The sequence below is a fragment of the Cherax quadricarinatus genome, chromosome 9, assembly GCF_038502225.1.
Source record: "Cherax quadricarinatus isolate ZL_2023a chromosome 9, ASM3850222v1, whole genome shotgun sequence".
In the NCBI taxonomy this organism is placed as follows: Eukaryota; Metazoa; Arthropoda; class Malacostraca; order Decapoda; family Parastacidae; genus Cherax; species Cherax quadricarinatus.
The window spans coordinates 5,277,367-5,300,728 of record NC_091300.1 but is presented as its reverse complement, the minus strand read 5'-3'; the positions used below and the strand labels follow the sequence as shown (position 1 = coordinate 5,300,728).

General features: G+C 42.7%; 1 protein-coding gene across 29 annotated transcripts in view; it reads right to left on the bottom strand.

The window, feature by feature from the left end:
- The window catches only part of LOC128686186 (nucleolar protein dao-5), a 1,503,768-nt gene that overhangs the window by 297,646 nt on the left and 1,182,760 nt on the right, over positions 1-23,362 (bottom strand). The window lies entirely within an intron of this gene.

Genomic DNA, 23,362 nt, shown 5'->3' with positions numbered 1-23,362 from the left:
TTTTGAAGAGAGAAAAAAAAATCGCTGGTGATATTCCCGAGGGAATAAAATCCGAAGACAATTCCTCTTAACAAAGGAAATCGCAGCGATGGCAAGAAAATGGAGGCCAATCACACTAACATCACATAAAAGACTTTTAAGACGGCACTAAAAAAAAAAAAGGGGGGGAGGAGGGGGGATATAAGCAGTCAATTGTATAGAGATTAGTAGGTGGCGAAAACTGATAAATGGTGAATCGAAAACACAGAGCAAATATTTTTTTAACCACGCATCGCCTGTCGTGGGAGAGAAACACTGTTAAATAGTTTTTTCTGTTAATGTGTATTTGATTCGCCTTTTATTTCAAACTATGTACTAGTCTGGTGCATCACGATTATTACTATATTCAAGGACAAGCACTAAACCTGTACCCAATATACAGCGCCTGTACATACGAAGGAAATTATTATATATATATATATATATATATATATATATATATATATATATATATATATATATATATATATATATATATATATATATATGTCGTGCCGAATAGGCAGAACTTGCGATCTTGGCTTAAATAGCAACGCTCATCTTGCCATATAGGACAAGTGAAAATTTGTGTATGCAATAATTTCGCCAAAATCATTCTGAACCTAACGAAAAAAATATATTTCACTGTGTTTGTTTAGTATTAAATTATTGTAAACAAATCTAAAATATATATAGTTGGATTAGGCTAAAATAAATTGTTCTTGTTATAATAAGGCTAGGAAAGTTTTCTAAGATTCTTTTGGTGGAAAATTAAAAATTTTTACATTAACATTAATGAAAAAAATATACCTTTAAACGTATAAGAGAAAATTTCAGAAAGAACTTAATTTTAAAAGAGTTCTTGCTAATTGACCAGTTTTACATATTCGGCACGACATATATATATATATATATATATATATATATATATATATATATATAGAGCCGAATAGGTAAAACTTGCAATTTTGGTCTAAATAGCAACGCTCTTCTTGCCGAATAAGGCAAGCGAAAATTTGTGTATGCAATGATTTCGAAAAAAATTCTGAACCTAACGAAAAAAAAACATCTCATTGTGTTTGTTTATTAAATTATTGTAAACTAAAATAAATTTAGTTGGATTAGGCTAAATTAAATAGCGCTGGTTATAATAAGGTTAGGTAAGTTTTCTAATTTTTTTTTTTTGATACAAAATTATTAATTTTTCCATTAACATAAATGAAAACAAAATATCTTTAAACGTATAAGAGAAAATTTTAGAAAGGACTTAATTTTAAACGAGTTCTTGCTAACTGACCAATTTCACCTATATGTCTCCTGTGTGTACTCACCTCACCTATTTGTGGTTGCAGGGGTCGAATCATAGCTTCTGGCCCCCACCTCTTCGCTGATCGCTACTAGGTCCATTCTCTCTCTCTCTCTCTCTCTCTCTCTCTCTCTCTCTCTCTCTCTCTCTCTCTCTCTCTCTCTCTCCTCTATGAACTTTATCGAACCTCTTCAAGCTATGCATGGATCCTGCCTCCACTACATCAATCTCCAGACTGTTCCAATTCCTGACAACTCTGTGACTGAAGAAATACATTCTAACATCCGTGTGATTCAACTTCCAGTTGTGACCACTTATTGCTGTGTCCCATCCTTTAAACACTGTCCCCATCCACCTTGTCAATTCCTCTCAGTATTTTATGTCGTTATCATGTCCCCCTCTATTATACCTGTCTTTCAGTGTCGTCAGGCTGATTTCTCTTAAACTCCCCTCGTAGGGTATACCCCCTAGCTCCGGGACTAGTCTTGTTGTAAACCTTTGCACTTTCTCTAATTTCTTGACGTGTCTGGCTGTGCGCGCGCAGATACAGCTAGGTGGTAATTAAACGCTGGCGGCAGCTCGGGCTGCAAGTGGGATTTAATTAGCGTGACCTCAAGTTAAGTGTATTTGCAAGGCACCGACCTACTCTCCTGCCTCTTATGACACCCCGCAGCACGCACGCACGCACGCACGCACGCACGCGCACGCACACACACACACACACACACACACACACACACACACACACACACACACACACACACACACACACACACACACACACGCTCTCTCCTCCCCGTGAGAAAGAGAGAGAGAATGAGAGTTTGTGAGTGCGTGTTTATTTGTTTTGGTTAGTCACTTCATGACTGTACTTGTCTCGGTGCGAGTGACTGAAAAAAATCGAACAGGACTGGAATTTCAACTTTCCAGCGGTTTAAAAATATATTTACTTCTATTCTAGCTACCTACCACTACCTGCTTCGGAAGGCTGTCCAATATTCCTTCAAGCTGACTTCTTAAGAAGCTGAAATATATCTCCTTATTGCTTGCACCAAGAAACATCCCTCTTCTTACATTTACAACATCCTTACATTAATGTACATGTAAATACCAAAGTTATTTTGTTTTTGCTGTCGTTTTTAATACTTCTGTTGTCGTTTCTTCCTCTTCCTCCTCTTTCTCTTCCTCCTCCCATCTTCTGCGGGCATTTCCAGCAACACTTTGTCTTCATTCATAGTTCATATTTTCCCACTTCTGGTGTTATATACCGACAAGTGTGTTAATAAGACACAATATGTGATTTATAGCATCTCATTGAGACGACGTTCCGTCCACCAGCGACGTTATCAACGCTCACCAACTGATAAAAGTCTCGGGCGGACGGAACGTCTTCCCAACAAAATTATATTAAAAAATTTTTACCCCCCCCCCCCCGAGGCACCACAACACAAAAATAATCACAAGCTTGCCAACTGTATACAAGTTATATCTGAAAAAGCTGGTACAGCATGCCAACTTGTCGCTATTACCTGTAAACAATTTTCTGTTAACTTGTCTATAATTAACTCATTCTTCGTGAGATCTTGAGAGAGACAGACAGAGAGAGAGAGAGAGAGAGAGAGAATAATCTTTGCACTCTTCCACATTACACTATGACCCTTTGCAGATCACTTGTTCTCTCTAGGCTGGAATACTGCTGTACATTAACATCTCCGTTCAAAGAAGGTAAAATTGCAGATCTAGAGAGTGTACAGAGAACCTTTACTGCACGTATAAGTTCTATGAAACACCTCAACTACTGGGAACGCTTGGAAGCACTTGACTTGTACTCGCTGGAACGCAGGCGAGAGAGATACATCATAATGTACACTTGGAAAATCCTAGAAGGAATGGTTCCGAATGTGCACACAGAAATCACTCCCTACGAAAGTAAAAGACTTGGAAGGCGGTGCAAAATACCCCCAATAAAAATTAGGGGCGCCAATGGTAAACTAAGAGAAAACACAATAAGTGTCCGGGACCCAAGACTGTTCAACAGCCTCCCACTAAGCATAAGGGGAATTACCAATAGGCCCCTGGCTGCCTTCAAGAGGGAGCTGGACAGATACCTAAAGTCGGTGCCGGACCAGCCGGGCTGTGGTTCGTACGTTGGACTACGTGTGGCCGGCAGTAACAGCCTGGTTAATCAGGCCCTGATCCACCGGGAGGCCTGGTCGTGGACCTGGCCGCGGGGGCGTTGACCCCCGGTAGACTCCAGGTAGATATGTAGACACTTATGTGGCGTTAATGAAAAAAAACTATTTCAATAATTCAAATTTAAATCCTTATTTCCATGTAAAGATTACAATGGTTGGTTTAAATATTATGAAACATTAATTACAAAGATGGCCATTAGCATGCCTAGCATGCCTAGCATACCTAGCATACCTAGCATACCTAGCATGCCTAGCATGCCTAGCATACCTAGCATGCCTAGCATACCTAACATACCTAGCATGCCTAGCATGCCTAGCATACCTAGCATGCCTAGCATACCTAGCATGCCTAGCACACCTAGGCATTTCGGGCAAACTAATAATAATTCTTACTATATATTACAAATTACAAATGATTAAATGGATTTACAACAGTGAGGTAGTTCAGAACATTTAAGAATATAACAATTTGTAAAATTAGTAATGAGAATGGTTTTGTCTTGGCATGAATTTGAATTTGATACACAGTTTATATTAAAACTTCTACATTGGAGTATCTCACCGAAAGCGAATGCGTTTTATTCCTGTCAGTCAGGCAGTGGCCAGGACAGCAGCAGATGAGAGGTGGTCACGGGGTGAAGTTACTATGTTTGGGCGGTAGTTTGAGTAGGTAATTTTGACAAGTTTTTTTTTAGTGTATACTACAGGTATCTGTGTTTAAGTGCTCTCGTGTTTATCTGTAAAGCCCTAGTATGCAGGGGCCTATGTTTTGGAGAGTATTTAACTTTTACACTAGGCTAAATAGTTTTGGAGAGTATTTAACTTTTACACTAGGCTAAATAGCCTGCAGATAGGGGGGTGGGTGCCATAGAGCAGTACTCTTCATAAATGTTATTTTTTCAACTCATTAGTAGCAGTGTGCTAATGAACTAATGTGAAATGGAGTGTGGTGGTTTTTTGGAGAAGACTAAGTTGTATGTAAGTTAGTATTAATATTATATATATTTTTGCATAGGTGAGTTTTTGTGTCCTTCCTTATACAACGTTAATTATTTGCACTCATGACTCGTTATTTAATATGATTACATGTTGGCCCAAGGTTTTCTGTCTTTTTTCAGAGTAATTTTATAACCCCTAGACAGCAGTGTGAGCAGCCTTGAGGAGCCAAGAACATTTTATTTAAGCTACGACATCAAAGTCGTAACAATCATGACTATAATTTTTTAAAGGGGTGGACCGGTAAGCCAGCGGAAGGCCTCGGTCAGATGACTAAAAGCTCCAGCGGCAAGTCATCATATGACTAAGACCCGAGTCAGGAAACGCTTGTCCTGTTTCCTGGCACCTCTTACCTAACCTAACCATATTTACTGAAGTTGTTGAGGTTGTTTAAATAGCGATAGAGCCACCATTGGTGTAACTTCCCCTTCAATATATGCCTTGATTGTGCATTTGTATTGTATTGATGCAAATCTGTCTGTGACTTCCATGCATAACTTGTGTATGTAGTGTCTCGCGTTATCACCTGACGGAGGGTCCAGCCTCCAGCAGTACTTTTTAATTATTAGCTGTAGTAGATGATTCCGATGATCACGACTGTCCCAGACCAGGCCGGTGCACCGCCTCAGTCCCAGACCAGGCCGGTGCACCGCCTCAGTCCCAGACCAGGCCGGTGCACCGACTCATCAACTGTGTTGTTCGTGCCGGTCGCCCACAATCCAACACAGGCATTACAACCCGGCTGATCAGGAACAAACTTATCATGTTCCATCTTGAAGACAGATAGTAGTCTGTCATCAATTCCCCTCATTTATGAAAGGGTTTAGTGTAGTACACAAACAATATTAATAATTTTACATTACTCTTTCACTGTACATTAAGTTGGAGTTCTCTCTTCCCTTTTCATTTAATTCCCACACAAAAACATTAATCTCTCAGTTGTGAGGTTGGTAAACACTCTCAGTTACTTACCAGAAAGATCATGAAAGACTGGCAGAGTGGACTAGATAAATCTTTGGAAATTGGCAACAGAGACGACGAGAAGAAGTGAATTAAACTATATAAAAATATATAGAAAAAAAAAGTTGCAGGAACTATTTCTCCAGCCTGAGAGGTCGATGAGGGGAATGACCGCCAGGGCGTTATGCCACCAATTATAAAACACAAATATAATAAACTAAAAAAAGGAAAACCACGAGAGCAGTTTTACTCGTGTGACCACGAGTGGATAATTACCCATGCATCATTTAACGGAGCATTTAGCGGTCACGGCATGGCGGAGCATAATTACAAAGTCCACAAAGTCTGAATATCACGTCAACTCATCCACGTGTGAAACTCGCGAAAATGTAACGAAAATATCAGCCGAAGTCAGAGGCGCGAAGGAGCGGCCAAGCTCACCAGACCGAGAACTTCAGGAATCATGGGAAGATGAGGAGTGGATTAAGTGACTGGGCACGGGTGTGTGGGCTTGCATGCGTAAACAAGTGGATATTTGTGCAGTCACATGTAATTATTATGAGAACAGTCTGTTTTTTTGAGCTCCATCACTGTGTGTAATATAATATATATATATATATATATATATATATATATATATATATATATATATATATTTGTGTGTGTGTGTGTGTGTGTGTGTGTGTGTGTGTGTGTGTGTGTGTGTGTGTGTGTGTGTGTGTGTGTGTGTGTGTGTGTGTGTGTGTGTGTGTGTGTGTGTGTGTGTGTGTGTGTGTGTGTGTGTGTGTGCGCGCGCGCGCGCGCGTGTTCACCTAATTGTGGTTGCAGGGGTCGAGACCCGGCTCCTGGCCCCGCCTCTTCACTAAACGCTACTAGGTCCTCTCTCTCCCTGCTCCATGAGCTTCATCATACCTCATCTTAAAGCTATGTATGGTTCCTGCCTCCACTACCTTACTTGCTAGACTATTCCACTTCCTGACAACTCTATGACTGAAGAAATACTTCCTAACATCCCTTTGACTCGTCTGAGTCTTCAGCTTCCAAGTGTGACCCCTTGTTTCTGTGTCCAATCTCTGGAACATCCTGTCTCTATTCACCTTATCTGTTCCACGCAGTTTTTTGTATGTCGTTATCATGTCTCCCCTGACCCTCCAGTCCTCCAGTGTCGTCAGTCCGATTTCCCTCAACCTTTCTTCGTAGGACATTCCTCTGAACTCCGGAACTAACCTTGTTACAAACCTTTGCACCTTCTCTGATTTCTTGACGTGCTTGGCCAGGTGTGGGTTCCAAATTGGTGCTGCATACTCCAGTATGGGCCTGACGTACACAGTGTACAGTGTCTTGAATGATTCCTTACTAAGGTGTCGGAACGCTATTCTCAGGTTTGCCAGGCGCCCATATGCTGCAGCAGTTATCTGGTTGATGTGTGCTTCCGGAGACGTGCTCGGTGTTATGCTCATCCCAAGATCTTTCTCCTTGAGCGAGGTTTGCAATCTTTGGCCACCTAGCCTATACTCTGTCTGCGGTCTTCTTTGCCCTTCTCCAATCCAACCTAATCTAACTCAATCCAACCTAGACTGGTAGCCTCCTCTTCCTCGCCTTTGAAAAGTTTCGAGAGTTTCACTGCTCTCGGAGCCCGTGCAAGGAATATTAATATCTCAGCCTAGTGAGGAATATCTCAGTGGATACCTCCCTGCCAGGTATAACTGAGTAGCGGCATTCCTTCCCTCTAATAAATTGTGATGAGAAGTGGACCGTCTATGTGTATATTATAGTGAACACGAAAAGGGGTGTTCTACTGAACCCCATTACGCAGTGTGGAACGTGAACACCAACTTAAGTGAGTAATTAATCAAGCAATTACGCCAGACGGGAAGTTGTGAGCATCCATCTTGTGGTCGGACACTCGCATTAAACTTCACTGCCAACTATTCCTCTGACTCTGTATATGACCCTTACCGTAATTAAAGCACACATCGCGGGTTTTATTTGTGAAGATTTCTTTTTTTTTCTTCAGTGATAAACCTTTGAGATCTTCACTTCGTACAGTCCGCCCTGACGGACAAAACTTCCTCATAAAACATTTGTCTTATTCACGTACTCTCGGTATACTCTACCTCTGTATTGCCATAACCCTTACGGATTTAGCGCTTTCCCGTGATACCATAATATTGGATGGTAGTGCCTTTAATACACTTTCAGTTAAGTGCTAAAAATGAAGCTTGTCACCATTATATTTCGTGCGGAATGATAACAGACTCCAGTGATGATACCAAGAAGAATGATGAGTGAAAGTACCATCTGCAAATGGTGGAAGAGGAGAGGAAGATAAAGCAGGATAATGAACAGCAGTACAGCAACGGCAGTATTAGTAGAGCAGCAGCATTTAGAAGAGCACGGAGTAATATTCAAGTCGTGAGAGCACCATTAATACGAAAATCACTATCATAGGCGTTGCTTCTCTTTTTTTGAAACTTATCATTCACCCCGTCTTTTTCCAGGTCTTTATTTCGTCTGCTTTACTGCCTTTATTCTTTTTTTTTTTACCTGTTCCTTGCGCTCTACGATACGTACTGGCTGCGTTCTATATACATACTACTATGCTCGTTTTGAAGTCTTCACTTCTCCCACATATAAGCAGTTGAAATTTGTCACCGCTGGACATCGTTTTATTTTCATTTGATCACTGAAAGACTGTTGATATATGTTTAATTAGTTTTTTTGTGTGTGTCCTCTACTGAGGTGGCTGTCATGCTGACTTCGGTATCGCTTGCCAAAGATTATACGAAGCTGTAGTTAGCGTTCTTGTCTACATCTGCTACGAAGATGAGACAGTGATGGTGCTAGAACTGTGCTCGGCGGTACTCAACATTTTACGCTGCCGAGACTGCACATCGTTTAGTTTACTGTCACTCCCTGTGAAGTGTTAGCAATCTGAATATCCATTCCCCTATTTTTCCTACTGAGCTCATTTTGCGAGAGATTATTCCATGGTCGTATTTGTCAAATGACTTTGTAAAATCCGTGTACGTGTAGCGTATGTGTTCTATTTGTGTTTGGGGTGCTGATGCAGCTCCTCGGCTCTGCCTCTTCAGTTTCACTGACTGACATTACTGGTCTCGTAGGAATTATCATCTACTACTCATTCTCCCTTCCCTCTCTCCCCCCTCCCTCCCTGTCACCCTCCTCACCCTCCCCCCTTCCAAGATATCATGGCACGTTTTATCAACAATTTCCTGTCGTTATTTCACGGTCAGGTTCCTTCAGTCATCCAAATCTCAGCCTGAGCAGACGGAACAGAATTATTAATAGAAGGAAAAAAAAGATTGAAACTGAAGGGAAAACTGTATAATAAATTGTATGTCTGTAGCCACTGTCACGTTGTTGTGCGGCTTCGTCTTTGTGAGTCGTTGTTGCTCCCATGTCTACCCTTTGTTCCTCCTACCCTTGTGATGGTGATTGTTCCCATGTTTACCTTTTGTTCCTTCCACCTTATGATAATTTTATGTTCCTATCTCTAACCTTTGCTTCTTACTACTACTACTACTAATATACTACTACTATACTATACTGTACTACTACTACTACTATCATCATCTTTCGTTGTCTCCAGAGTCATGTCGGGTAATTTCCAAGGGATGATATTTTGATCCGAAGTTATAAAGGGAAGCAAACTTGGCTTGTGGCCCAGCGGTCTTTAGCAAATGTTGAATATGTATGATAACGCCAAACCTTAAACAGGAGTGGGGAAGGGTACGACTTGATGCCTGAGAATGGCACTTGCTCAAATCAATGTGGAGCAAATCTGATTGTCCAGGCATTGGATAAACTCCCCATTCCTACGGGATTAGCTCTTCACAACGACTGTAATAACGATTTGAAGATGCTAAAACAGAGGGACAAGATGCGAGGTGTGACAAGTGCATAAGACTGTCTGTCTCCCCCCCCCCTCTCTCTCTCTCTCTCTCTCTCTCTGTGTGTTAACAACTGCAGTTTACAATGGTAAAAAAAAAGAGGAACAATAACAATGGTCACGGATGCCAGTCGTCCACTTACGAGTATCACTATGTATACAATACAGTCAACATGATTATGTATCCCAAGTGAATGGAACATCAACATTCAGCGGAAACGCATTGTCAAGTTTCTTCCTGAAGAACATGATGGGACCGTTGACTACTGCTCTTACATCTGAGGGGGGCACTGAAGAGTCTTGGAAACTGTACTCAACTGTACTTACTTCATCCCTGCCATCACCGGTGATATTTTGTAAAGATTTACTATGCATCCAACTCTGAAAATAGTTGTTTCAGTTATAACTATGTGGCAGGTGTAAGTTATGACACATGATAGCGGACGTAATTTAAAGAATTTTAGGCATTCCCGATACTTTAGATGTGAACTGGTGTTAACAATGAATGCTTTCAGTACGTTCTCCAGACCTGTAATTCGCCATTTGTGTGAAGCAATATTCCAATCTAGACTATAACTGTCTGTATTTATGATTGTCAATGGCAAGGTATCATATTCGTTAAAGAGGTTATTGCTATCTATCCTTACCTGGGAGATACTTGTAACGTGGGAGATACTTGTAAGCGGGTTTCTAGTTTTTCTTACTCTCGTAACCAGACCTGGAGTTAGGATTTTCCGTTGGTGACCCGTGGCCTGGTGGCAAAAGCTCTCGCTTCACATAGTGAGGTCTGGGTTCGATTCCCGGCCAGGGTAGAAACATTGGGCGTGTTTCCTTAATCCGGTTGTCTATGTTTCACTCATCAGTAAAATGGGTACCTGGGTGTTCATCGACTGGTGTGGGTCGCATCCTGGGGACAAAACTGACCTAATTTACCAGAAATGTTCAGCATAAACAGCGGCTGTCTATATAGTATTATGTCACTGATGTCAGCTAGGCCTGTATACCTTGTACATGTACTTGTAGAAATAAAGATATTATTGATTTTCTGTTGGTGCTGGCGGCCCGCAAGTCTACATATCCATCACAGCCTGAACATCCCTTCACGATGGGTATTTCTTACGTCCTCTACGCATAGATTTGTAATTGTTTGTACTTCAATGAGGTTCGTGAAGATCAAGTCTTTATTAATAGCCCATTCTGCTATCTGTTGGCATAAACAAACTTTCACAGAGGTCCAAATAGGTCTCTTTTGGGCCAACGTGCTTCCAGGTACAAGTCTGTTGTCTGCCATCTTCCATCTAACGTTTGGAAGGCTGGAATCTCGGAGGAAAATATTTGTCATAGAATTCTCAAGGCTATTAGGGCAGTTATCTATCTTACTTGTTTCGGGAATGCCGCGCCATTGCTGACGGTGATTTATACACAAGGATAATTACCGGTTTATTCTCCAGCTACTGCCTAGTCCTCCTCATATATCATTTGAAGATTTCAATAGTTCTTAAAAACAAAACGAGTCTATAACAGTACTATTCCTCCCTACGACTTGCTCTCTTACATCTATTTATATTACATTGTTTTGCACCCAAGTCTCCCGTCCAAAACATCCCTGGAATGTGTTTACGCTCCGCTCCGAACCTTGAACATCTGAATGTAAGATCGCCCGCCATTACCCCGCGGTTCCTTTTATATATATATATATATATATATATATATATATATATATATATATATATATATATATATATATATATATATATATATATATATATATATATATATATATATATATATATTCATTCTGATTAGACTTTTATTCATAAATTTTTCATTTCCCTCTTGGCACGTGTTCATTTAGCACCAATATGTGATTGATTATTTACTTAAAATATTCACTACTTGGGTAACATTCTCATTATTTAAGCACCTACGATTTCAATCACGTATTTAATAATTAGTGGAGAAGAAAACGAGTTTTGTGTATGACTGTTTTAGTGCCAACAGATGCCTGTATATGGTGAACTTTTGTCGATGTACAAACAGAATGTAAAACGGCAAGTATTGCCTACAAGTGTTAGAAAGACAATTGGTGTAGAAAAACAAAGTTTCGTTCTGGATAGAGCTAAATCATAGCGTAATCAAGCTCTACACAGAGAAGAAGGTTCGGCGTATACCGAAGTGTGTTTCTAGATTACGCAAGACGCTCGAACCAGCACATCCAACATGCTAAATAACATGTTAGATGTGGAACTCCATTTTCCAAGATCTGCCCGCCTTTCTCTCTCACCCTTCACAACCCTGACCTCTACTACTACCAAGGTTATCATTATTCAAGGTCGTCGTCACACTGCTCACAAACTCCATGCCGACCCAGTTTCAGCACTCGTGCAGTTTACAACTTGACTTGCAGCCAAGTTGAACAATCAAGTTCAGGCAACGACCAACGCAGTGAGATCCTCAACTCTGAAGCGATCAGTCCTGAAGATGTAAGTGATGAGGTACTGGGAGGATATGGCCCTGACTTGGAACTGTTACCCCTGTTACTCGTCAATTTTCTTTGACCCTCATCTATTACACTGTAACTTCGATCTGTCACTATCTTTGAAACACTGCACTGATTCTGACTTATGACTGATTCCAGACTTTTGACACCGCGATCCCTGACTATGACACCATGTCCCTGACCTCGCTGATCTTTGACCAACGACACCGTGATCCCTGACTTAGGGCACTGCGACCCAGGCTTTGCCCTAGGCTCCTATCATCACTCACCCATCATTCTGGACCATGAATATAATGAAGCAGCTGTCCATCAGTCACGGAATTTTAACGCAGGGGAGGAACCCCATCAAATACTAATTAATCCCCTGTGATCTGCAGGCCTTCAACGACCTTGTTGAGACAGTGGACACGGGTGTAAATGTGGACCAATTAAACACACACACACTGGAGATCCACCTTGTTGAAGTAGAGCATATGTTTGCCCAAGCTTCCTTCGCAAGACATTATTAATACTCTGAGCCTCACTTTTCAATAAGCGATGTTTTCAAATATGAAGTCGTTACTACCCAACAGTGCCATTTTCAACGTTAAATTTAAAACATTTCCAGTATTTTTCTTTTTTTGGAGGCTTGGTGTCGTGGTTCTGATTTACTGCTTGAGGTTTTAAAGAAGCTGTGTTTACTTTTTTTTATTTTTTACAGGTTTTCTTTACAAGTCGCCGTACACCCCCGTGTGTCTTATTCTCGCGCCGCCAGTCTCTTTCTAATTATTGATACAAACCAATTATGGTGCTATTAGAGACAAGTGGTGCGAAGTCAATTACAGAGAGGAACTTTATCGAGACGTCTCGCCTGTGGCACAGGTTTTAACTGAAAAAAAAACTTCCTCTCTGTTATGTCTTTTCCTCCACATTTCAAGTGCGTTTAAACAAGATAAATATTAGTGAATATTTATTTTTCATCCTAGTATTTGAGGTTACTTTACACAATGTTGTGTACTTAATTACAACTGTGAAAGCTGCCCATCTGTCTACCCACGTGCTTGTATTTACTCACCCTAGTGAGAGACCTATTACTATCCCCCAATGACTCAATATCCTGCAGGCTGCACTGCAACGGTCCGCACATCCACCTAAACGCAAACATACATGTAACCTCTCTTCATGCTTGCAGAAAATATCGTACCATAGGAAATGTGATCATGGAAAAACAGGCCTACGAACGACCCGTTTAGCCTTGAAAAAGCCTTCTGTGCAGGTGAAATGGTGTTTTAGCTAGAGCTTCCAATTACTGCTTGTGTCTTTATACACAAGAATAGAAGTCCAATGACGTAAGGCTCTTCAAAAGAACTGAAAGAAGAGGCAACACTGACTCTTGGGCAGGAAGAGCAACACTGACTCTTGGGTAGCAGGAAAGTCAACATTAGCAAAGTCAACTGATGGGTACAATGGTGTCACTGTTTAATCCTCTCTTTGCTCGCCACGCTCGACGGCTCTACCAAGATAATTTCCCATGCTATTGTCATGCAAAGTAACATGATGCAAGTGCGTATAGAGAAGTGCTGTATCTGTGCTGTACTTCTATTATAGAGTCGTCACTGCCACTGAAATAATGCAGCATCTCGAGTGATGGTGCAAATGTGAACAACTGGTGGAAAAATAAAGTACAGAAATTCAGAGTTACTTTGTTATACGTTTCGCCCAACATTGGGCTTTATCAAGTACATTAACGGTGTGCAAGAACTCCACTGCCAATTGTCGGGACATTAGAGGGGTTTCGAACAGGGATGTGGAGTGGGAGTCGGAAGCAATTCTTGGGTTACTGGAGTAATTGGTATAAACCTTGGTAATAAATACCGACAAGTTGGTTTAGAAAGACAGGTAAGCAAACACTATGACATATTAGAAAACGTTTCGGTCCTGGGACCTTGATCACTTCTAACATACAGAGGTAGAAAGACATTATATATATATAGGCGGAGAGTGAGGTGTGAGTGACTCACGGTGACCTGAAGAATGTCATGTTGGGATGAGGACGGGTAGACGATGAGATCATGTAACTCCTGTGTTGTTGGGTTGGTGGTGCTTAAGTATCATGTATGCCAATGTTTTTGAAATTTTGTAGTTTCCAGTGTTACGTTCTATAGTGTCGGTGACGGCGATTAGTGAGGCTTCTAGGCACCGTCGGCGTCTGAGGTCTGGTTCGGTGAGAACGAGTTGTGCCTCATTCCAGTTCATCAAATGCCCCGTGGAGTCTCTGTGGAGGACACAGGCGTACCTTACATCGTCTCTGTTAGAGGCATTTCGATGCTCATTCAGGCGGACTGCAAGATCTCTGCCTGTCTCGCCTACATATTTCTTGGGACAGAATCCACAGGGGATGGTGTAGACGCCTGCTGTAGAAGTTAGAGGTGTGGGGCTGCGTTTCGTAGTGAGGTCTTTGATAGATATGTTTATGGTGGAAACGTTGATGTTACTCATAGCAAGTGCCCGGCGAGTATTCGTGGCAACATCACCACATGGGAGCACTATGAACTGCTTAGGGGGCTGTTCCATGGGCGGTTTGTTGAGGACAGCTTGTGCCTTGAGTCTGCAATCTCGGATAAAGAAAGATGGGAATTGAAGACGTGTAAAGGCTTGTGTTATGTAAGTACATTCTTCTTCAAGAAAACAAGGGCTGGAGATGCGAAGAGCTCTCAAGAAGGAAATGAGGACTCCTCTTTTAGTGCGGGTGTCTTGGTGTGAATAAAAGTGTATAAGAGCGTCCTTGTTGGCAGATTTTCTATACACTTCCTTCAAACACATCATCTATCAAAGACCTCACTACGAAACGCAGCCCCACACCTCTAACTTCTACAGCAGGCGTCTACACCATCCCCTGTGGATTCTGTCCCAAGAAATATTTAGGCGAGACAGGCAGAGATCTTGCAGTCCGCCTGAATGAGCATCGAAATGCCTCTAACAGAGACGATGTAAGGTACGCCTGTGTCCTCCACAGAGACTCCACGGGGCATTTGATGAACTGGAATGAGGCACAACTCGTTCTCACCGAACCAGACCTCAGACGCCGACGGTGCCTAGAAGCCTCACTAATCGCCGTCACCGACACTATAGAACGTAACACTGGAAACTACAAAATTTCAAAAACATTGGCATACATGATACTTAAGCACCACCAACCCAACAACACAGGAGTTACATGATCTCATCGTCTACCCGTCCTCATCCCAACATGACATTCTTCAGGTCACCGTGAGTCACTCACACCTCACTCTCCGCCTATATATATATATATAATTTCTAACATACAGAGGTAGAAAGACGTGATCAAGGTCCCAGAACCGAAACGTTTTCTAATAAATATGTCATAGTGTTTGCTTACGTGTCTTTCTAAACCAACTGGAGTAATTAAAGGAGTCGGAGTCGAAGGTGCCATAAATAAAGGAGTGTGAGTGGAAGGTTTTATGTGGCAACTCCACAACCTTGTTGACAACAACTTGCCTGAATACAATGAAGTGGTAAAAATTAGATTTCAAGAATCCATTTAATCTCCTGAAAAGAGATGTGGTTTTTAACCAGGGCTGTGGAGTCGAAGTCGGAAGCAATTACTGGGTTACTGGAGTCAGAGTTAGAGTCGGTAAAATGTAATTAAAGGAGTCGGAGGTGCCATAAATAAAGGAATCGGAGTCGAAGGTTTAATCTGCCGTCTCCACAGCCCTGGAAACACTTGTCCTATTTCCTGACGAAATCTTACCTAACCTAACCTGCAGCCCCGTCCCTGGGCCAGGCTGGTCTGACCTGACCTTATCTCCCAGAGGTACTGAACTACTGATTACCTCATATCTATATCCACTACTACTTTTTCTTCCTCTTGGTACCGTCCTCGCTCCCCTCGCCTATATATACCGGCTCCCTCACTTTTGTGTTAGTGTGACTTTGTAAATGGTCAAAGTAGGACCGAAACGTCGTCGTAAGCTCCTATGTGCGGGTTGTGTAATCCAGTCACGGTATTGTGCCTTTTTTCTTTACTACTGTCTCCTCAGTCGAAATACAGAGAAGACGTAATGAATGATTCAGAGAACCGACAAGTCGATAAATTAGACACATGTGCAACATTTGGGTATCTTAAAGAGGAAACGTTTCGCCACACAGTGGCTTCATCAGTCCATACAAAGGAGAATGGTGAGGAACAGGAGGGATTGATTACCTCAAACTCCTCCTGTTCTTCACCATTCTCCTTTGCATGGACTGATGAAGCCACTGTGTGGCAAAACGTTTCCTCAATAAAGATGCCAAACTGCTACCCATATGTTTTACTCATCCTTTCTAGATTTACTCAATTCACCTGAATTATTTCGAGTTCTCTCTTTGACTGGATATCCTCAGCACTTTACATCGCCTTTATTTACACCAATCTTCCATTTATATACCACAATGTTAACTCCCCTCACACATCTTCCCTCATTCTACGTCTTTCAAGAGAAGGTACCTTCATTAATAATACAGTGACAGTGTAATAACAAAGAAAATATCTAAAAAAAAAAAAATTGCATCTCAAAATAAACCAAAAAAAAAAAAATCTCCTAATGAGCAACGGGAGAAAAACCTAAACAGAAGTCCTTTCCACTCGTTTATTTTCATTTTCATAACGTGCACAACTCAAAATGAGAAACTTTGCTCATAACTTTATCTCATTAGCGAAAAAAACACACCCAAAAATCTATACTCGGGATTATTGGAATATTTAATGAAATTACGGTTGGCACCGTCTTTGTTTCCACAGATTCACAAAGTTTATTCCTCGGGAAGAATACTGATCACGACAGACTTGAATAAATTTACTCACGTCAAAGCTGAATAATTTTTATTCAGGTCAAACACGAATAATTTTTACCCACGTCAAACGCCAAACAAACTATCAGCATCAAACAATTTAGTCTACTCGCCTCAAACTTCAATGTTTATTTACGTCGCATATGAATATAAAGTTATTTGTCATTACGTGTATTCAAATTTAAAACGGAATGAATGAATGACGTCACTATATAAACTAAAAACTGACACAAACACTAATTATCACTGTATTCAGTGCACTGAGTGCCAAGCAAGAGCTGCCACGAAGATACAGTGCCAGGCATTACTAGTCCACGAATCGAACTCTGTAAAATGAATGGGGTGACTGAATGGGTGGGTGGGTGTCTTGACAGCCAGACACGGACGGTGTCTTGACGGCCAGAGACACGGACGGTGTCTTGACGGCCAGAGACACGGACGGTGTCTTGACGGCCAGAGACACGGACGGTGTCTTGACGGCCAGAGACACGGACGGTGTCTTGACGGCCAGAGACACGGACGGTGTCTTGACGGCCAGAGACACGGACGGTGTCTTGACGGCCAGAGACACGGACGGTGTCTTGACGGCCAGAGACACGGACGGTGTCTTGACGACTAGAGACACGGACGGTGTCTTGACGACTAGAGACACGGACGGTGTCTTGACGGCCAGACAAGGAAGAGGGACTTGACGGCCAGACAAGGAAGAGGGACTTGACGGCCAGACAAGGAAGAGGGACTTGACGGCCAGACAAGGAAGAGGGACTTGACGGCCAGACAAGGAAGAGGGACTTGACGGCCAGACAAGGAAGAGGGACTTGACGGCCAGACAAGGAAGAGGGACTTGACGGCCAGACAAGGAAGAGGGACTTGACGGCCAGACAAGGAAGAGGGACTTGACGGCCAGACAAGGAAGAGGGACTTGACGGCCAGACAAGGAAGAGGGACTTGACGGCCAGACAAGGAAGAGGGACTTGACGGCCAGACAAGGAAGAGGGACTTGACGGCCAGACAAGGAAGAGGGACTTGACGGCCAGACAAGGAAGAGGGACTTGACGGCCAGACAAGGAAGAGGGACTTGACGGCCAGACAAGGAAGAGGGACTTGACGGCCAGACAAGGAAGAGGGACTTGACGGCCAGACAAGGAAGAGGGACTTGACGGCCAGACAAGGAAGAGGGACTTGACGGCCAGACAAGGAAGAGGGACTTGACGGCCAGACAAGGAAGAGGGACTTGACGGCCAGACAAGGAAGAGGGACTTGACGGCCAGACAAGGAAGAGGGACTTGACGGCCAGACAAGGAAGAGGGACTTGACGGCCAGACAAGGAAGAGGGACTTGACGGCCAGACAAGGAAGAGGGACTTGACGGCCAGACAAGGAAGAGGGACTTGACGGCCAGACAAGGAAGAGGGACTTGACGGCCAGACAAGGAAGAGGGACTTGACGGCCAGACAAGGATGGTGGCTTGTAAGCCAAACTGGTCATCCAATCAAGTTACAGCAAGCCAGGTCATGGGAGAAAAAAATAAAAGTCAGGATAACCTACCAAAGAAAAAGCCACAATTGCAATATAATGTGATCCTTTACTGACAACGTTTCGCCCAGACGGTGGACTTTATCAAGTCACAAACAGATCTACCGAGAGAGAGAGAGAGAGAGAGAAAAGAGCCTATATAGATCCCCTCTCCAGGTAGATCTGTGACTTGGTAAACGTCAATGAGTGAGCGAAACGTTGTTAATAAGGGCTCTCGTTACACAGCATTTAAGAACATAAAAAGGAACACTGCAGCAGATCTACTGGACCATACTAATATTAACCCAAACCCAACAAAACAAAAATATCTGCCCAACCCATTTTCAATGGTACCCAATAAACAAGCTTTGATTATTTCTTTTTTTTCCATGGTGTTGGCATTTTATACCACTTCTCCCCATAACCCAAGAAAGCCAAGCAGCATGGATTATGTCCTTTGTGGTCCTTAAGCCACTTACGCCTATATACTGCTGGGTGAAGAGGGGGCAGCAGGTGTAAACGATTAGTCTATGCGAGGGTGAGCAGTGTACGACTGGCCAGCCAAGATAGTGAGGTAACCAGCCAGCCAAGCCAGCAGGCCAGCCAGCCAAGCCAGCAGGCCAGCCAGCCAAGCCAGCAGGCCAGACAGTCAAGCCAGCTTTCAAGACAGCCAGCCAAGCATGTCACTCAGCCGTAGAATAAAGTGATTAAGCGACGTGTTAAGAGATTGTTTAATAGTTAGGAGCCTCCTATAACGATGCTTTTACTGTGATGGGTGAGGAATAGGCCACTGAGGAAGACGGGGTGCGAAGAGAGGACAAGAAAGAGGTAGTGAAAATTGCAGGAATGAACAGAAAAAGAGAATGGGAAAACAGGATGCGGGACGATAGGGAAAGGTCGAGTGGGGAAGGGAGAGAGAAAGAGAAAGGATGAACAGTAAACAACGGGCATCGTCAGCAAGAGAAGCCGTAACAGTGTATTATATTACAGCTAACACGCAATACTCACAAGTTTATGAGACTGACACATGTGCAACACCTGTCTATTACTACAACCGTCTGCATTATCGTGAGAACTCTGAACATAGCATGACCTAACTTAACTAGCCTAACCTGGCAATGTCCAAACCATAACTATAACTAAAACTAACTGGGCCTAACCTAAACCTAACTTCACCTTACCAAGAAGATTTCGAAGAGGTGCGTCGAAATTAGGTACTGCTGGATAGTCACTTACGAGGTAAAGAAACATGCTGGACAATCACACACGAAGGGAAGACATTTAAGGAACACTGGAAACAAAACACTGCTCAATAACAATCCTCTGGAAAAACAGTGAACATATATTCTACATTTATAACTCTGCTCTGCGTCGAGTGACGTGTGTGAGCCTGGCTGGAAGGGGTAAAACAAAAAAGGATAATAAAGCAGAGTAACACACGGGAGAACAAAGAACGACAACAACGGACATAAAAGACGAGAACAACAAAAGACGCCTTAATAACAATGGAAAAACCAAAAGCAGCAGAGATCCCCCTGGAGGAAGCCCAGGACAAGATCTGACGACGGAAAAAAAACTCCACTGAAGACAATTTCCGAGGGTCAACACTGGAGGGAGAGAATAAGGAAGAAAAACAGACGGAAAATACTGATGAAAATGCAACTCAACATCTCACTAATAATACGCACAGTTTATGGAAGACACACACACACACACACACACACACACACACACACACACACCATGGCCGGGCTCCGGGAACAGAAAAACTCTCGGAACACAAGGGTAAAGGTTAAGGTGTATACTCGATCAAAAATTTAAGTTTATTGAAGCAAAATTATTGTCCGAAACAAGAAAAATAATAAATAAAAGTGTGAATATTTCCAGACGACGCGGGTGTAGTTCCGCTGCACAAGGCGTTCACTTTACTAATTAAAAAAAAAAAATACAAACAAATCTCTTCAACGAGTTGAAATGTCTTGCCAGAGTGCACATTACTCAGGCCAGACACCCGAAGTTAGCACCCAGTCTTTACACGGGTTCCCATCCACCCCATCCCTGTCTGCCCAAATTGCGTCCACCCAAATGGCGTCCCCTAAATTTCCCTTTTTCCAAATTTTGTTCGTCCAAACTCTTTCTAGCCCCTCTCACTAACATCCAGGCGTGTGCACGTTTGTCTGAGCATTCACCTATATGTGGCTGCAGGGGTCAACTCACAGCTCCTGGCCCCGACTCTTCGCCCGCTGTGTGTGTGTACACTCACCTAATTGTATTCGCCTGTGGTTGCAGGGGTCGATACTCAGCTCCTGGCCCCGCCTCTTCACTGTGTGTGTGTGTGTGTGTGTGTGTGGTGTGGGTGGTGTGGGTGGTGTGTGTGGTGGGTGTGTGTGGTGGGTGTGGGTCGTGTGTGTGGTGTGGGTGGTGTGTGTGGTGTGGGTGGTGTGTGTGGTGTGGGTGGTGGGTGTGGGTGGTGGGTGTGGGTGGTGGGTGTGGGTGGTGGGTGTGTGTGGTGTGTGTGGTGGTGTGTGTGTGTGTGTGTGGGGGGGGGTGTGTGTGGTGTGGGTGGTGTGGGTGGTGTGGGTGGTGTGGGTGGTGTGGGTGGTGTGTGTGGTGGGTGTGGGTGGTGTGTGTGGTGTGGGTGGTGTGTGTGGTGTGGGTGGTGGGTGTGGGTGGTGTGTGTGGTGGGTGTGGGTGGTGTGGGTGGTGTGTGTGGTGTGGGTGGTGGGTGTGGGTGGTGTGGGTGGTGTGTGTGGTGTGGGTGGTGTGTGTGGTGTGGGTGGTGTGTGTGGTGTGGGTGGTGTGGGTGGTGTGTGTGGTGTGGGTGGTGTGGGTGGTGTGTGTGGTGTGGGTGGTGTGGGTGGTATGTGTGGTGTGGGTGGTGTGGGTGGTGCTTAAACAGCAACGCTAAAATTTGTGTATGCAGTAACTTCGCAAAAATCATTCTGAACCTAACGAAAAAAATTAAATTATTGTCAACTTATCAAAAATATATTTAGTTGGATGAGGCTAAATTAAATTATCATGTGGGAGTTCGATACGTGGATTAGGGTAGAAATACTCACGTAGGCTGTTATACGTATAATTGCTGTTATGTGGAGAATGCCCGCCAGACGTACCTATCTCCTTGCTTCCACTCGTAACACTGACTAGCCGTCTGGCCAGTACCCCGTAGTGGGTGTTTTGAAATAGTGTCAGCTCAGCACAATATGAGCGACCGTGACTCAAGACGGTTGGTCGTTGAGTCAACGGACAGGTTACTGGTAACTGGTTACTGGTAACTGGTTACTACTACTGAGAGCTCGGCGACGCTAACGTATGTCGTCTCGACATACAACTAATACAAACTAGAGATGGCAGGTATACGGCTTGGGCTGATTCTATACAATGTCAAAGTACACAACATGAAACATTATAGATACATAAGTAGAACATTGGAATGAAAGCTTACGTAACTGAAACTGTAATGCAATACAAGGTATACTATAGTACAACTTAGAACTCAACAAATGAACAACGAACTCTACGTTGAGATTACAAGTGATAAAAACAAAAATTTTGATCGATCGATCTGTATTCGTGTGATCTACGGATTCTGAGGAAGGAATATATACAAAGAAAGAGTGTTTAACAGAAAGGCAGATTCGGTGCACGCAAATCTAGACTGTTAACTCTCAGAATGCGGAGAGAACATGAACACAAAAAAAAAATTCTTGAATACTGATAAGTTGATACTGTAATTATTCATCTATACAGGTTATTTACATTTAACCCCAACTCTGCTAGGGTGTGATTGACATATGCAGAATGGGTGTCATCTCTGGGAGGATCAAACTCTGTAGCATTGGCTAACTCATGCTGTATTTGAGGCAAATCTGAATTGGAAGTTACAAATGATACTTGAGGATTTCTCAATACCTGTCGTGTACGTAGGGAATAACGACATTCAGGTTGATCATCTGACTGAGTATCAGAGGAAGAGAGTACAGGATCAGGAGGATTGTCAGAGTCTGTCACATTAGTCTGGGTTGGAACATCATTATCATCACATACTAACTTCATATGATCCAAATGCGATTCTTTATACTGACCAGTACTAATCTCTCTAACCTTATACTTATTACCAGTGATATGTTCAACTACTCGATAAGGACCAACAAACCTTTGATCAAGCTTTGGCATAGCAGACGTTTTGTTAAAATTAGTCAGCATAACTCTCGAACCTACTTTGATTTTGGATGGCTTTACTCGAGTATTTGCGACTCTTGTAAATTCAGCTGTTGATTTATGAAGTGTTTCACGGATTCTTCTAAAAACACTTTGAGCTAAGCTGGTACGAGTTGCTACGAAATCATCAGGGTTGTAATTTGGTTTCGGATTAGAATATAACAACTCATAAGGCAAACGCTTATCTACACCATACAATGCATAATGTGGAGTGTCACCTATAGAAACATTGTAAGCAGAATTTATAGCACACTGCACATCAGGTATAACTTCATCCCAAGTTTCACTGTTGGGATTGATAGTGGCTCTCAAGACATCAAGTACTTTCTTATTGGTTCGTTCCGCTAACCCATTGCTGGCAGGATGATGAGGAACAATGGTGGATTTAGTGATCTTGTACAAGGTACACAATTTTTCAAGAATTTCATTACAGAATTCACCTCCGTTATCTGTTACTAGGGACTTAGGGGTGGTATGCCTGCAGATAATGCGTTCTTTAAACGCTTTAGCTACTGTCTCGGCAGTCTTATCTGCAATAGGAACTAACTCGCAATATCTGGTGAAATGGTCTACCATAACACACAGATGTTTGTTACCTTGGAGGGAACATTGGAAATTAGTTAACAAATCTAGCGCAACTCTTTCCCAAGGTTCGCTAGTAGTTGGATACACTTGGATTGGATTAGGACCATTAGCATTGCCTTTATGTTGCATGCAGACACTACATTTCCTAACATACTCAGAAATATCAGTTGCCATACGAGGCCAAAAGTATTTCAATCTGGCTTGTTTTACTGAACGATCCATACCAGGGTGTGCAACACCTGGTACATCGTGAACTAGCTGTAAGGCTACATTCACTAGTGACTGTGGAATTACTAACTGGTATACTCTTCTGCTAGGAGT